Source organism: Capricornis sumatraensis, chromosome 9 (assembly GCF_032405125.1).
Source record: "Capricornis sumatraensis isolate serow.1 chromosome 9, serow.2, whole genome shotgun sequence".
In the NCBI taxonomy this organism is placed as follows: domain Eukaryota; kingdom Metazoa; phylum Chordata; class Mammalia; order Artiodactyla; family Bovidae; genus Capricornis; species Capricornis sumatraensis.
The window spans coordinates 19920652-19935317 of NC_091077.1; positions in this window are offsets into that span (position 1 = coordinate 19920652).

The following is a 14666-nucleotide window of genomic DNA, read 5'->3' on the forward strand; positions in this document are numbered from 1 at the left end:
TTTTTATCGGCGCTGAAATTTGAATCCTCTGTACTTTGCAGGTGTGAAATAGCAATCTCCTTTTGATTCTTTTCCCAAGCAGTTAAAAAAAAAAAAAAAAAAACCTCCTTAGCTCCTATAAAAATAGACTGGATTTGGCAAGTCGTGGTCTGTCCAGTCCTGGTCTGAACAATTGCTGTGGTTTTGGCCACTGGAAGTTTTCAATTATCACATTTTATTATGTATCCTTTAATAAACATTGTCTTGTACACGGAAGTGAACTGGGAGAGTTTCGGGCAATGCACTTGGCCCCAGACTCACACAGACTCAGTGACACACATTCATTTGGAGAGTTAGTTCTTATTGATTCTAATTCTTTTGAATTCCCTTTGGACACAGTTCATATTTCCAACCCTTGTGGTGATACATGAGCTTGTGTTTAAACAATAGATTTGAAACAAACAATGATGGACCAGTGACTTTTAATGCCAAGAAAAAGAGTTTGAACTGCTTCATTTTTTTTTTTTTAATCTGACCACTTGGACTTTCTACTTCTGTTTAAAAGTTTAGTTGTTGTTTGCTGATGTTGTTTAATTGCTAAGTTGTGTCTGATTCTTGTGACCTCATGGACTGTATAGCACTCCAGGCTCATCTGTCCATTGGATTTCTCAGGCAAGAATACTGGAGTGGGTTGCCATTTCTCCAGGGGATCTTCTCGACCCAGGGCTTGAACACGTGTCTCTTGAGTCTCCTGCATTGGCAGGTGGATTCTTTACCACTGGGCCACCAGGGAAGCATAGACAGTGCACCAATTGGAAAAGATAACATTCTTGTTTGGTAAGCTCAATTTTTAATTCAAACCCAGGTCATAGAAAATAGAAATATTTTCTTCCTTTAAATTATTATTCTTATCTAATGATTTACGTCTTATTAAACTGTAATGTTGGACTTCCCAGGTGGCCAATGCAGGAGAGTTCGATCGCTGGGTCAGGAGGATCCCCTGGAGAGGGAACTGGCAACCCACTCCAGTATTCTTGCCTGGAAAATTTCAAGGACAGAAGAGTCTGGTAGGCTACAGTCCATGGGGTCACAGAGTCAGACATGATTGAGCACAACTCTAATGTTATCATTCATTATTGTGATAGACCAATAAAGACATGCACAACATGTGAACACATGTAAAGAGAAGTTTTTCCTTTAAAAAAATTTCATTAATGAAATTAAAAGGTATTCATTCATTACCACTTTTACTTTACTGGACTGGATATTTTTTTATGTATGTTAACAGTGTGATTATATAGCTGGTGTCCAATAAAAGAAAAAAATTCACTCAATATTTATTTCTTGGCTGTTACAATTATTGGTTGTTTTTCATAATTTTTACTGATAAGCCTTTTGGCTTAAAGAGGAGTAAATGGTAAAACAAGATTTTTTCCAGCTTTTAAATGTGCTATGTAAGCCTCAGCATTAGGCACTTAATACCTGGTTCCCAGTGTCAGAAAAATATTTATTAACATCCATACTTCACTGAGGGTTTCCCTGGTGGCTCAGAGGTAAAGAATCTGCCTGCAATGCAGGAGACACAGGAGACCTGGGTTCGGTCTCTGGGTCGGGAAGATTCCCTGGAGAAGGAAATGGCAACCCACTCCAGAATTCTTGCCTGGAAAATCCCATGGATGGAGGAGCCCATGGGTTTGCAAAGAGTCAGATATGACTGGGCAACTGAGCATGTGTGCACACACATACACACATACACACACATACTTCACTGACAAACTATACCTCCACTGTCTGTCTTTAAAAAGACTGAGAGCAAAGAGCAGCTTTTGCATTTTTAAATAATTTTAAAATATAGAGTAAAGCAATCCAGTCAAATTAATTAAATAAAATATGGAGTAATTATTTAGGAGAAACATTATTTCACAGCACAATAAAACTACCATGAAATTCAAATTTCAGCCTCCAAAAATCACATTTCATTGGCGCAGAGCCACGCCCTTTTGCGGACTGTATGGCTTGTGGCTGTTTTGGAAGCTAAAAGGGCAGAGTTGACTGACTGTGACAGACTGTGTTAAAACTATTTGCTGCATGGCCCTCTAAGAAAAAGTCGCCAGACTCCTGCTCTAATTTTTCAACTCCTGTCCTCGAAACTTCCAACTCTGAAAGCACAGAAATAGCCCTCCAGGTACGGACCCTCGCCTCTTTTTCCAGCTCCCTGGATCCCCAATGCACCCCTCGCCTTACCCAGGCCAAGCCTGAGGATGGGGGAGATGGGTCAGCATATCAATCCCTGGCGCCCTCTAGTGGACGCCATGAGCAATTGCCTCTTCTACCTCCTTCCCTGGCAGCCGACACCTCGCCGCCAACCTGCCAGGTCTCTTCGCAAGTGGCAGGTTTATTTTGTGCGCCCTTCTGGCCCTGATTCAGCTCCCTGTTCCGGGCCAACGTCTCCAGGGTTACCCCACCTGGGACCATGCTTCCACTCTCCCACATGCTTTACACACTAGGAAGGACTCTGAATGAATTAAATCCCACTCTGTGACACTCTGCCAGTGTCAGAGATGTTGACAAATTTGAATAGCGTTGTGTTGTTACTTTGCAAAGCTTCCTGGTGCATGAACACACCATCTCTTAACTTGTGCTTTTTACCTGTATGTATGCCTTGCATCTGTGTGGAATGGCACTTTTTCCTCCTGTTGCTGTTTTCATTTTAATATTCATTTATTTATTTGGTTGCACAGGGTCTTAGTTGTAGTATGTGGGATCTAGTTCTCTGACCAGGGATCAAACTCAGGGCCCTCTGCATTGAGAGTTCGGAGTCTTAGCCACTGGACCACCAGGGAAGTCCTTCCCCGGAAGTGTTTTGACCTGCATCATTTCATCCAACATCTGCAGGGACTGGCTGGTGTTTCACTGTGAAAACATAGAAGGTCGGAGGAGCTGATATATATGCTCAGACTGACAGAGGATGTTGGCACCAAGGCGAGAAGAGACCCAGGTACAGTGGTGAGCTGGGGCTGGCTTCCTCTGGCTGGTCAGATTCAATGACATCACAAGGGTAGCTTGAAACTGGCCATGGTTGGGGTATTTACACCACAGGAATTGGCAGGTGCTACAAATTACAGATTTTCTGTGTGGATCAGGTAAGGGAAGGGCTAGCCGCTGCATTTTATGATGTGAGCCAAGCAGCACCAGCATGGGAGCCAGGTAGGAAGATGGTCCTCCTGGGAGGACCGTCCATGTCAGTTGTGCCAGGGACTGTTGATAAATCACTCTTCTTCAGAGCCTTCCTTTCTTCATCACTCATTCATTCATTCATTTCACTCATCAAATATTTATCAAAAAATTTAATATGTTTATTTATTTGGCTATACCAGGTCTTAGTTGCAGCATGTGGGATCTAGTTCCTTGACCAGGGATGGAACCCAGGCCCCCTGCATTGGGAGCGGGGGAGTGAGTCGCTGAACCACCAGGGAAGTCCCAAATATTTATCAAATATTACCTAAAGTAATAAGAGGGCTTCCCTGGTAGCTCAGATAGTAAAGAATCTGCCTGCAATGCAGGAGACCCAAGTTTGATCCCTGGGCCAAGAAGATCTCCTGAAGGAGGGCATAGCAAACCACCCCAGTATTCTTGCCTGGAGAATCCAATGGACAGGGGAGCCTGGCAGGCTACAGTCCATGGGGTCAAAAGGAGTCGGCCACAACTGAGCGACTAACACTCACTTTCACTGTTTTCAGTGTGATAAGACTTTACCCATTCCTTCTCAAATATTAAAATAATGCTTTGATGGAGAAGGAAATGGCAACCTACTCCCATATCCTTGCTTGGGAAATCCCATGGGGAGTCTAGTGTGCAACGGTCCATGGAGTACAACAGGGCTGGACGTGGCTTAGCGACTGAACAACAACAAATGGCAGTTCTAGCCAATGTATGAGAACAAAAACTTGTAAGGAACTGGGGGTTGGGGCTGAAACCAAAATCCTATTGTTTACAGATGTGAATGTCTATTTAGAAAAACCAAAATAAACTGCAAGCAAATATTTAAACTAAAAAAAATAATAAAATAATGCTTTGATATTTCTCCTGACCACACAAAAAAAGCAGTGATTATTTATAAAGTCCAGTACTTTACCTTTCCAAGATATCAGATGTGAGATATTAGACTAGCTTAATCCCTACTGCAAATGCAGCAAGTGTTTCTGCTATGCCTGTCATTTCTAGTAAGTCTGAGCTTGTTTTGGGGGTCTGCTGCTGAGGGTTGGAAAATGGTTTGTATACCTGACTGCCTTTTGACATCTCCGAGTGGGGATCTCACAAGCCTCCAAAATCCAACCTTGCTGACATCACTTTCCCTTCCTCCCAACCTGCTCCTCTCGCTGCCCTTCCTGTCTCCCTAAATGGAAGCTCCAGGCTTTCAGGGCTCCAGGTCAAAATGTGGGGTTGTCCTTGAGTTTTCTCTTTCCCTGACACCCCGACATCCATCCATCAGCAGTCTTGTCCACTCTGCTTCACTCTGTTCCAGCCACTAGGGCCTCCCTTCTGTTCTTCCAACACACCAGGCCTGGTTCTGCCCCAGGGCCTTTGTACCCTTCTGTCCACCTCTAAAGTCTTCCTCCAGGGACCTCCCTGGCGCTCCAGGGGTTAAGACTCCCCCTTCCAACCCAGAGGACGTGGGTTTGTTCCCTGGTCAGGGAGCTAAGATCCCACATTTCCTTGGGGCCAAAAAACCAAAAAAACAGAAGCAAAACTGTAACAAATTCAATAAAGACTTCTTAAAAATGTCCACATAAAGAAAGTCTTATTAAAAAAACCAAAACCCTCTTCTTCCAGATCTCAGTGGGGCACACTCCTAACTTTCTGTGCTTTTGCCCAGATGTCACCTTCTCAATGAGACCTTCCCTGTTGTCTTATTTAAAACTGTGACCTTTGCCCTGTTCCCACCTTCTGTGCATCATCCTTCCTTACCTCTGCTCTTTTCTTCCAGGGCATTTAACCAATATGGAACATGCTCTTTATTTTGCCTGTTTGTGGCCTATTTCTTCCCTCATCAGACTGTGAGCTCCATGAGAGCTTAGTGCAGAGTAGGGGTTCAATAAAAACTTGTTGGGACTCCCCTGGTGGTCCAGTGGTTGGGAATCCGCCTGCCAGTGCATTCAATCCCTGGTCCAGGAGGATTCCATGTGATGCCAGACGGCTGGGCCCTTGAGCCACAACTACTGAGCTCGAGAGCATGCATGCTAAGTCACGTCGGACCCTTTGTGACTCCACGGACTATAGCCCCCACTGCACAATTTGAGAAAGCCTGCACACAGCAATGAAGACCCAGTGCAGCCAATAAATTAATAAAAATAAAATAAAATGAAAAATCTTTAAAAAAGAAATGGAAGGTTAAGATAAATAAATAATGATGGACCATTCAGCTACTACAATAGGGGAAAGGAATCTGGATTCAAAGCACATATGACATACAAAACTGATGAATTAGAAATCTAATTTCAAATTATAAATTTAATTGGAAAATGTAAAACAGGAAAATGTCTTTAAAAATATTTTTTGAGTGAATGAACGGTATAGTTGTTGAATGAGTGGATTATTTGCCTTTACTTCATGAGGAACATGCCCTGTTTATGCTGCAAATGCCTCCTTGTGGAACAGATGTTCCAGTGCCCTAGACCAGAGATTGGCAAACCACAGCCCAGGACCAAAGCCAGCTCACCACCCGCTGTCATACTGTCTTCAAGTTAAGAATGAATTTTATTGAGGGAGGCTCCAGGCAGACGAGTCCATGCATACTTACTGCTGATTCGTGCTATCGCACGCAGAAGCCCACGTGACACTGTGAAGCAATTATCTTCGTGCATTCACGCATGCTCAGTCGCTCATGTCCGACTTGTGACCCCCATGGACTGCAGCCCACCAGGCTCCTCTGCCCATGGGATTTCCCAGGCAAGAATACAGGAGTCGGTTGCCGTTTTCCCCTCCAGGGGATCTTCCCCACCCGGGGAGCAAACCTGCGTCCCCTGCAACTCCTGCATTCCAAGCAGGTTCTTTACCACTAACGCCACCTGGGAAGCATGAAGAAATGACCTTCCAATCAAAAATTTTAAAATGGAGAAGGAAATGGCAACCCACTCCAGGATCTTGCTTAGGAAATCCCACGGATAGAGGAGCCTGGTGGGCTACAGTCCATGGGGTCACAAAGAGCCGGACTTATCAACTAAACAACAACATGAGATGGATAACCAACAAAGACCTACTGTATAGAACAGGGAATCTGTTCAATGTTATGCGGAAGCCTGGATGGGAGGGGAGTTTAGGGGAGGATGGACACATGTATATGCATGGCTGAGTCCCTTTGCTATCCATCTGAAACTATCACAACATTGTTAATTGGCTATACTCCAATATAAAATAAAATGTTAAAAAAAGGTATTTTTAAAAAATACGCTACAAGAGTACACCAATAGCAAAAATCTCTCTCCTACCTGGGAGTTGAGGACCGACCTATCTGTAATCAAATAAATACTATAGAGATAAAAAATTATGAATTTTATATTATTTAACTGCTTGAAAAAATTTAAGAATATTTTCTGATATGGAAAATTATATAAAATGCAAATATCAGTGTCCCGTGGTCATACCCATTTGTCTACAGATTTTTTCAGCAGAGACTGGCCCTCAAAACTGAAAATATTTGTTATCTGGTCCTTTACAGAAAAAGCTTGCAGAGCCCTGTTCCTGTGTCAAAGGAGGAAATCATGTTGCCTAAGGGGATGCTACAGGGTTGAAATGAGTTTTCAAAGGCCCCCGTGTTTCCTTTTAAAAAATATTTATTTATTCATTTGTTTGGCTGCAATCTTCCCGACCCAGAACCACCAGGGAAGTCCCCGATCCATACATTTTAAAAATAGAGTGGATTTTTACTGTTGTATGAAAATTGTACAAATTGTAATTAAGTTGAATTGGTTCATGGTGCTTTTCAGGTCTGCTCTATCCTTCTACTTTTCTATATATTCATTCTAATTTTTGAGAGTTTGATATTGAAACTCCAACTAAAGATCTTAATTTATCCACTTAAAAATAATTTTAATATCAAGTGAAACTATATAACTATAAAAAGTCTTTCTTGCAGCACTTGGGTCATGCAGGAACTTTCACTGTGGTGCACAGGCTTAGTTGCTCCGTAGAATTTGAGAATCTTAATTACCTGACCAGGGATTGAACCCATGTACCCTGCATTGCAAGGATTTTTTTTTTTTCAATGTTTCAGGTATGCAGCAAGGTGATTCAGTTATACATATACACATATATTATTTTTCATATACACATATAATTTTTCAAATTATTTTCCTTTATAGGTTATTACAAGATATTGACTATAGTTCTCAGTGCTATACTGTAAAGCAAGGTAGATTCTTAGCCACTGGACCACCGGGAAAGTTTCTCAGGGCCCCACGTTTCTGAGGGACTCTGCTGAATTACCTGAACTGTGTCTCTGATGCTTTACAGGAAACAGAACTCAGACTGATGAAGCCAGACCTTCAGAAACTGAAGGTCACCTGAGGAACTGTCCTTGAGAGACAAATCTGCAACCAACCATTTGATCTTGCCTAGCCCCAGAGATTTTTAATTGCCCCTGTAAAAAGAGAAGAAAAAAAAGTAATCGCTCTTTCTAGAAACTTTGAGTTTGGGACTTTGATCACAGTGATTACAACATCCGCTCAGACCTCTATTCTACTTCACTTCTTCTGCAGGTATTTATGGGAAGTCAGAAGCTGGTGGCGAAAGCAGCGCTGTCCCACGGAGGCAGAAAAATTAGTTTCCGGGGGCTGTGGTGTGACTGCTAATGGGGAAGGGGTTTCTTTTGGGGTGATGGAATGTTCTGGAGCCAGGTAGTTAAGATAGCAGTGAGGGTTTCACAACACAGTGAATATGCTAGAAAACCACTTATCTGTATTTTATCTTAATTTTTAATCTTATTTATTTTGGCGGCACCACAGGATCTTAGCTCCCCAACCAATGCTCGAACCAGCACCCCCTTCAGTGGTAGCTCTTAACCACTGGTAAAGTAATATAATGATAGTCTCTCAATTGTGTCCTATTCTTTGTGACCCCATGGACTCTAGCCTGCCAGGCTCCTCTCCCTGTGGAATTCTCCAGGCAAGAATACTGGAGTTGGTTCCCATTCCCCTCTCTTGGGAATCTTCCCGACCCAGAACCACCAGGGAAGTCCCCGATCCATACATTTTAAAAATAGAGTGGATTTTTACTGTTGTATGAAAATTGTACAAATTGTAATTAAGTTGAATTGGTTCATGGTGCTTTTCAGGCCTGCTCTATCCTTCTACTTTTCTATATATTCATTCTAATTTTTGAGAGTTTGATATTGAAACTCCAACTAAAGATCTTAATTTATCCACTTAAAAATAATTTTAATATCAAGTGAAACTATATAACTTAAATGGCTTCCTTGGTGGCATTAGTGGGAAAGAACCCACATGAATATCCACATCCCCCGGGGTAGGTCTCTACTTCTTGCAGGGAATGGACAGTCAGTACACGTTAGATAAATGGATGCACACCGTGCTGGTGGGGGAAGGTCTCAACTCGCCGATGTGTAACAACAGTGGTGTGCTGGTCAGTGTTTAACAACCAGCTCTCTTGCAGGGGAATTTAGATACCTCTGTATATCTAATACCAGGCTTCCCTGGTGGCTCAGCAGTAAATAATCTGCCTGTGATGCAGGAGACGCAGGAGTCGTGGGTTCGATCCCTGTATTGGGAAGATCCCCTGGAGGAGGGCATGGCAACCCCCTCCAGTATTCTTGCCTGGAGAACCCATGAACAGAGAAGCCTGGTGGGCTACAGCCCATGGAGTCACAAAGAGTCGGACACGACTGAAGTGATTAAGCATGCATATATCTAATACACATATAAAATACATGCATTATAGACATCTCTACACCTCGAATATATGTTACACATATAATAACATACATGTATTGTAGTATCTATATGTATAGAATATACATACATGTGTGCAACATACATGCATTGTGGGTTTCTCTATATGTTGAACATACATTACATGTATATAATATACATGTATTATATAATATACAACTTTATTATAAATGTTTTCAAAATAAAGGAGGTATAGGATACAATTTACAAGTAATAATCACAGGACTTCCCTGGTGGCCTGGTGGTTAAGAATCTGCCTGCCAATGCAGGGGACGGGATTTCAATCCTTGGTCCAGGAGGATCCCACAAGCCACGGAGCAACTAAGCCCGTGCACCACAACTACTGAGGCCGTGTACACTGGAGCCTGTGGTCTGCAAGAGAAGTCACCACAATGAGAAGCCTGCGCATCACAACGAGAGAGTAGCCCCCGCTTGCCACAGCTAGACAAAAGTCAGAGAAGCAACCAAGACCCAGCATGGCTAAAAAATTTTTTTAATAAAAGAAATGTTTTAAAAGAATGTCATATGAATGAAACAGTGCACCATGTTACTTTTTGAGACTGCCTTCTTTTGGTGACTGTAATGTCTCTGATACTCACCCAAGTTCATGCATGTACCTATAGTGTGTTCCTTTTTGTTACTGAGTAGCATTCCATTGTGTGGAATTAACCCTCATTTTCTTTTCTTTTTAAACTTTATTTATTACTTATTGTTGGTTGTGCTGGGTCTTCACCACTGCCCAAGGACTTTCTCTAGCTGTGGCAAGCGGGGGCTACTCTCTTGCTGTGAAGCACAGGCTCTAGGGTGTGAGGGCTTCAGTAGTTATGGTACACAGGCTTAGTTGCTCCTCAGAATGGGAAACTTCCCAGAGCAAGAATCGAACCCACGTCCTCTGCGTTGTCAGGCAGATTCTTAACCACTGGACTGCCCAGGAAGTTCTAACCCACATTTTCTTAATTCATTCTATTCACAGTTTGTCTGCTCAGTTTACCCACTGAAGGACCTTTGGGTAGTTTCCAGTTTGGGGCTTACTACAAAAAAGTTTTTATGAATATTCATGTTCAGGTTTTTGTGTGAACCTGAGCATTCCTTTCTCTTGAGTAAACACCCAGAAGCGGGATTGCTGGGTCATATGTGTGTTTAACTTTCTAAGAAACTACCAAGTCATTTTCCAGAGGGGTTGGACCATTTTTGTATTCCCACCAGGAACATAGGAGGGTCCCAGGCGAACTGCATCTTCACCAGAAGTTGGTATTGTCAGCCTTTTTTATTTTAGCCATTCTAACAAGCACAAGCTCCGGGAGACAGTGAAGAACAAGGAAGCCTGGCACACTGCAGTCCGTGAGGTCATAAAGAGTCGGACACGACTGAACGACTGAACAACAGCAATAAGCATATGGTAGTATCTCACTGTGGTTTTTAATTTGCATCTCCCCAGTGGTGATAGGTTTCTAGCCATCTTCATTTTATAAAAGCAGTGTCATAAAATGTCTTCTGTAACTTCCTGTTTCCAAGACTTTTTTTACATTGTTGTCATTTGTGAGTTTTGTTGTTTCGCTGCTAAGTCGTGTCAGGCTCTTTTGCAACCCCATGGACTGTAGCCCACCAGGCTCCTCTGTCCATGGGACTTCCCAGGCAAGAATACTGGAGTGGGTTGCCATTTCCTTCTCCAGGGGCACTTCCAGACCCAGAGACGGAACATGTTTTTCCATCAATGGCTGTCTGTGTTGCTTCTAGATTTTTGCCATGGAGAACATTAGTTGTGCTCGCACTGCCATAGAAGATCCGTGCCCTAACCGACTGCGCCACTGGAGCTTCGATGGAGAACACTGTGTATGTGTCCCCTGGTTACACAAGGGCACGCGCCTCGAGGTAGAATCTCTGGGTTGTAGACAGTCTAGATAGTGCTCAACTGCAGTATTCAAAAGGGTCAAGTCAGCCGTTCCTTCAGTTAATCCATTGCCCAGGTGAGAGAGATAAAGTTCAGGGTGCATTCAGAGATAGGCAGCGTGTACCCATGTGATATTAATACTAAATTGTGCCTGAGCAAGATAAATGTCACTGTGGATTGAATCAACAAAGCTATTAGAAATTAATTTCCAGGATGGGGGAGGAGAGATTTCAGAGACCAAGTCTCTGGGACCAAGGAACAGATGTATTACGAAAGATGTGATTGGCACTGAAGTAAAGAGATAGGTAAGAGGGTGAGGTCACAGAACAAAATGTCCTCGGCGGGTCAAGATAGAGAAGGGGGTGGAGGTGACAGTCTGTTGTAATCGCAACAATAAAGCTCGTGTTGCCTGACAAGGGCTGAGCATCAGGTGATTGGCAGGAAATGTGTCTGCTGAGGACAGAAGCATCCATTTCTTTGATTCAGGTAGCCTATATTCTGAGCTTCCAGCGTCTAAGGAGCTGGGCTGGGAGACAGAGAGACAAATCTTCCTTGCTTTCAAAATGTTCATAATGAGAAGGGAAGGAGAGCAAGATAGAGGGGATGGGAATCAGAATACAGCAAGAGCCAAATGCCAGAAACAAGCAAGTGTATTGGGAATTCCAAGAAATAGGGAACTGGTAGAAATGGGGAGAGTTGAAATTTTTGTGCACCGAGCCCCCAGCTAGGAATCGAGGAGAAAATTCTGCTAGTTAGAAAAGGTCTGATCCTTTGATTCTCCTCAAAAACCAATTTAACTCAGCCATAAAAAAGAATGAAATAATGCCATTTGCAGCCACATGGATGGACCTAGAGATGATCGTACTAAGTGAAGTCAGACAGACAAATATCATATGATGCCACTTATCTGTAGAATCTAAAATAGGATACAATGAACTTTACAAAACCGAAAGAGACAAAGACGTAGGAAACAAACTTATGGTTGCCAAAGGGAAAAGGGGGAAGATAAATTAGGAATTTGGGATTGACAGAAATATACCACTATACATAAAATAAACAACAAAGATGTATAGCACAGGGATATATTCAATATCTTATAATAACCTGAAGTGGAAAATAGATTCATATACACATATACATATAGATATTGTAAATCACTTTGCTGTACACCTGAATCATTGTAAATCAACTATACTTCAATTAAAAAAAAAAAAGAACTGATTTATTGTTTTACCTGAAGGGCAGTCCCCAAAATAAACATGATGGAGTATCATACAGCAAGGGAAAAAACAAATTACTGTTACATGCAATCACATGGATGAATAACAAAAATATTTTGCTGAGCAAAAGAAGTTGGACACAAGAGTACATACTGTACAATTCCATTTTCACAAAGCTTTAGAACAGGCAAAACTTATCTCTGGGGATAGAAATCAGAATCTAGGATGCCTGTGGGGGAGTGGGAGGGGGCTTCAGCCAGCTTGTCCTGGCTCATAAGTGCCTTCTGGCACCATCCTTTCCAACTTCATGGTAGCTGGAAATTAGTCTTGGTGGGAATATATACACCATCGAAAATGACAAATACTGCAAATTAAAAACCAGCTTCTCTCTTTCTCTGTCTGTCCCCCCACCCCCTCGTATTTCACAAGCCCATTGTTAAACATTTACCAGCACAGTTCTGCTGCTCGGCGCAAGGGGGATTAACTGAACAGGACGTTGAGAAAACTTTCTGGACTAATGGAAATGTTCTGCTTCTTGTTTCCAGGAATGGCTTCACAGGTGTATATAATTGTAAAAGCTTAAGGAATTGAACAGTCAAGAACTGTGCATTTATTATATGTAAGTTACAGCTCAATAAAAGAAAGACTATAACCTTTCTTTTATATATAGCCTAAAATAAAATGGCAGAGAAATCACTTTGCAGAACAGAAGGACTCTGGAAACGCCCAGATCTGGGAAAGGTCATGGTGTTTTTTGAAGCTAGATGGGTATGCTGAATTTTGAGTGAGTGACTGGGAATGGTGAGAGGCAAAATGAAGAAGGCTCAGATTGGAGAAGTGGAGGGGCAGGTGTGTCTGGGAGCAGTTTTCATCAGGGGAGAGAGATGGTTACATCTTTGTATTTTTAAAGCATTGTCACATTTTGCAATTATGTTTACTTAGATTATGTAGCTATTTTTTAAAAACATTGTATCTCTCAGTGTCTATGGGGTCTAATACTTAAAAGGCTTGCAAATTAACTGTTAAAAGAATGACTGCAGGAATTTCCCTGGTGGTCTAGTGGCTAAGACTGGTCACTCCCAATGTAGGGGTTCCAGGTTTGATTCCTGGTCAGGGCAGGAGATTCCACATGCTATGAGTAAGAGATCTCATGCTGCAACTTAAAAAAGGATCCCTCATCTTCAATGACGATCGAAGATCCCAAGTGTCACAACCAAGACCTGGTGCAGCCAAATAAATATGAAAAAAAAAAAAAAAAATGACTGCAGGGTGGCCGGACAGGAAGTGGGCAAGACTGAGCCAGGGGAACCAGGGGACCCGAGCTGGACCTAGAAGAAGTGGATCGAATCTCCCTCTCTCTATTTCTTCGCACGTGAAGATGCACCCCACCATGAAACATGCACAGGTGCTCAGAAATGTGAGCCCCGCCCCCAAAACAATGTGGTGAGTTTTTCAGGAAGTCAACATTTTCCTATTTAAAAGACTGTCCTTTATTCTCTCTCATGTACTGCCTTTTTTTTTTTAAACTGGTATTAAAATCACTTTTCTTGTAAAATGGTTTAGCCATTGTGGAAAACAGTATGATGATACCTCAAGCAATTAAACATCGGGACTTCCCTGGTGGTTCAGTGGCTAAGACTTCACCCTCCCCAATGCAAGGGGCGTGGGTTTGATCCCTGGTGAGGAAAACTAGATCCAACATGCCGCAACTAACGGCTCAGCTAATAATAATAATGATGTAAGTTTTATTTAATTATGGAGCTAAAGATCCCACATGCTGCAATGGACCCGGTGCCACCAAATATTTTTTAAAAATTAAAACGTAGAAACGCCACATGATCCAACAATTCCACTTCTAAGTAGATATCCAAAATAATTGCAGGCAGGAATTTCAACAGATATTGGTACACCCTTGGCCCAGCAGCCCTATTCACAACAGCCAGAAGGGAGGCACACCCAACTCCATCAGTGGATAAACCGAGAAACAAAATGTGGTCCAACCATGAACACTGCTGCTGCTGCTAAGTCTCTTCAGTCGTGTCCGACTCTGTGCGACCCCATAGACGGCAGCCCAGCAGGCTGCCCCGTCCCTGGGATTCTCCAGGCAAGAACACTGGAGTGGGTTGCCATTTCCTTCTCCAATGCACGAAAGTGAAAAGTCAAAGTGAAGTCGCTCAGTCGTGTCTGACCCTCAGCGACCCCATGGACTGCAGCCTACCAGGCTTCTCCATCCATGGGATTTTCCAGGCAAGAGTACTGGAGTGGGGTGCCATTGCCTTCTCCGACCATGAACACTATTCAGCCTTAAAAAGGAAAGAAATTCTGACACACGCGAGAATGTAAATGGACCTTGAGGATATACACTGACCTTGAGGATATTACACTGAATGAAATAAGCCAGTCACAAAGGACAATTACTATAGAGTGGAAGTCTGGGGGAGTCAGTGTTTCATGAGGACAAAGTTTCAGTTTGGAAACAGAAAGTTCTGGAGATGTTTGCAGGGATGGTTGCAAAACAGCGTGAACGTTCTTAATGCCACTGAGCCATGCACTTAACAGTGGTAAGTTTTACATTAGGTATACTCACAACAACAAAGTTTTTAAATGACG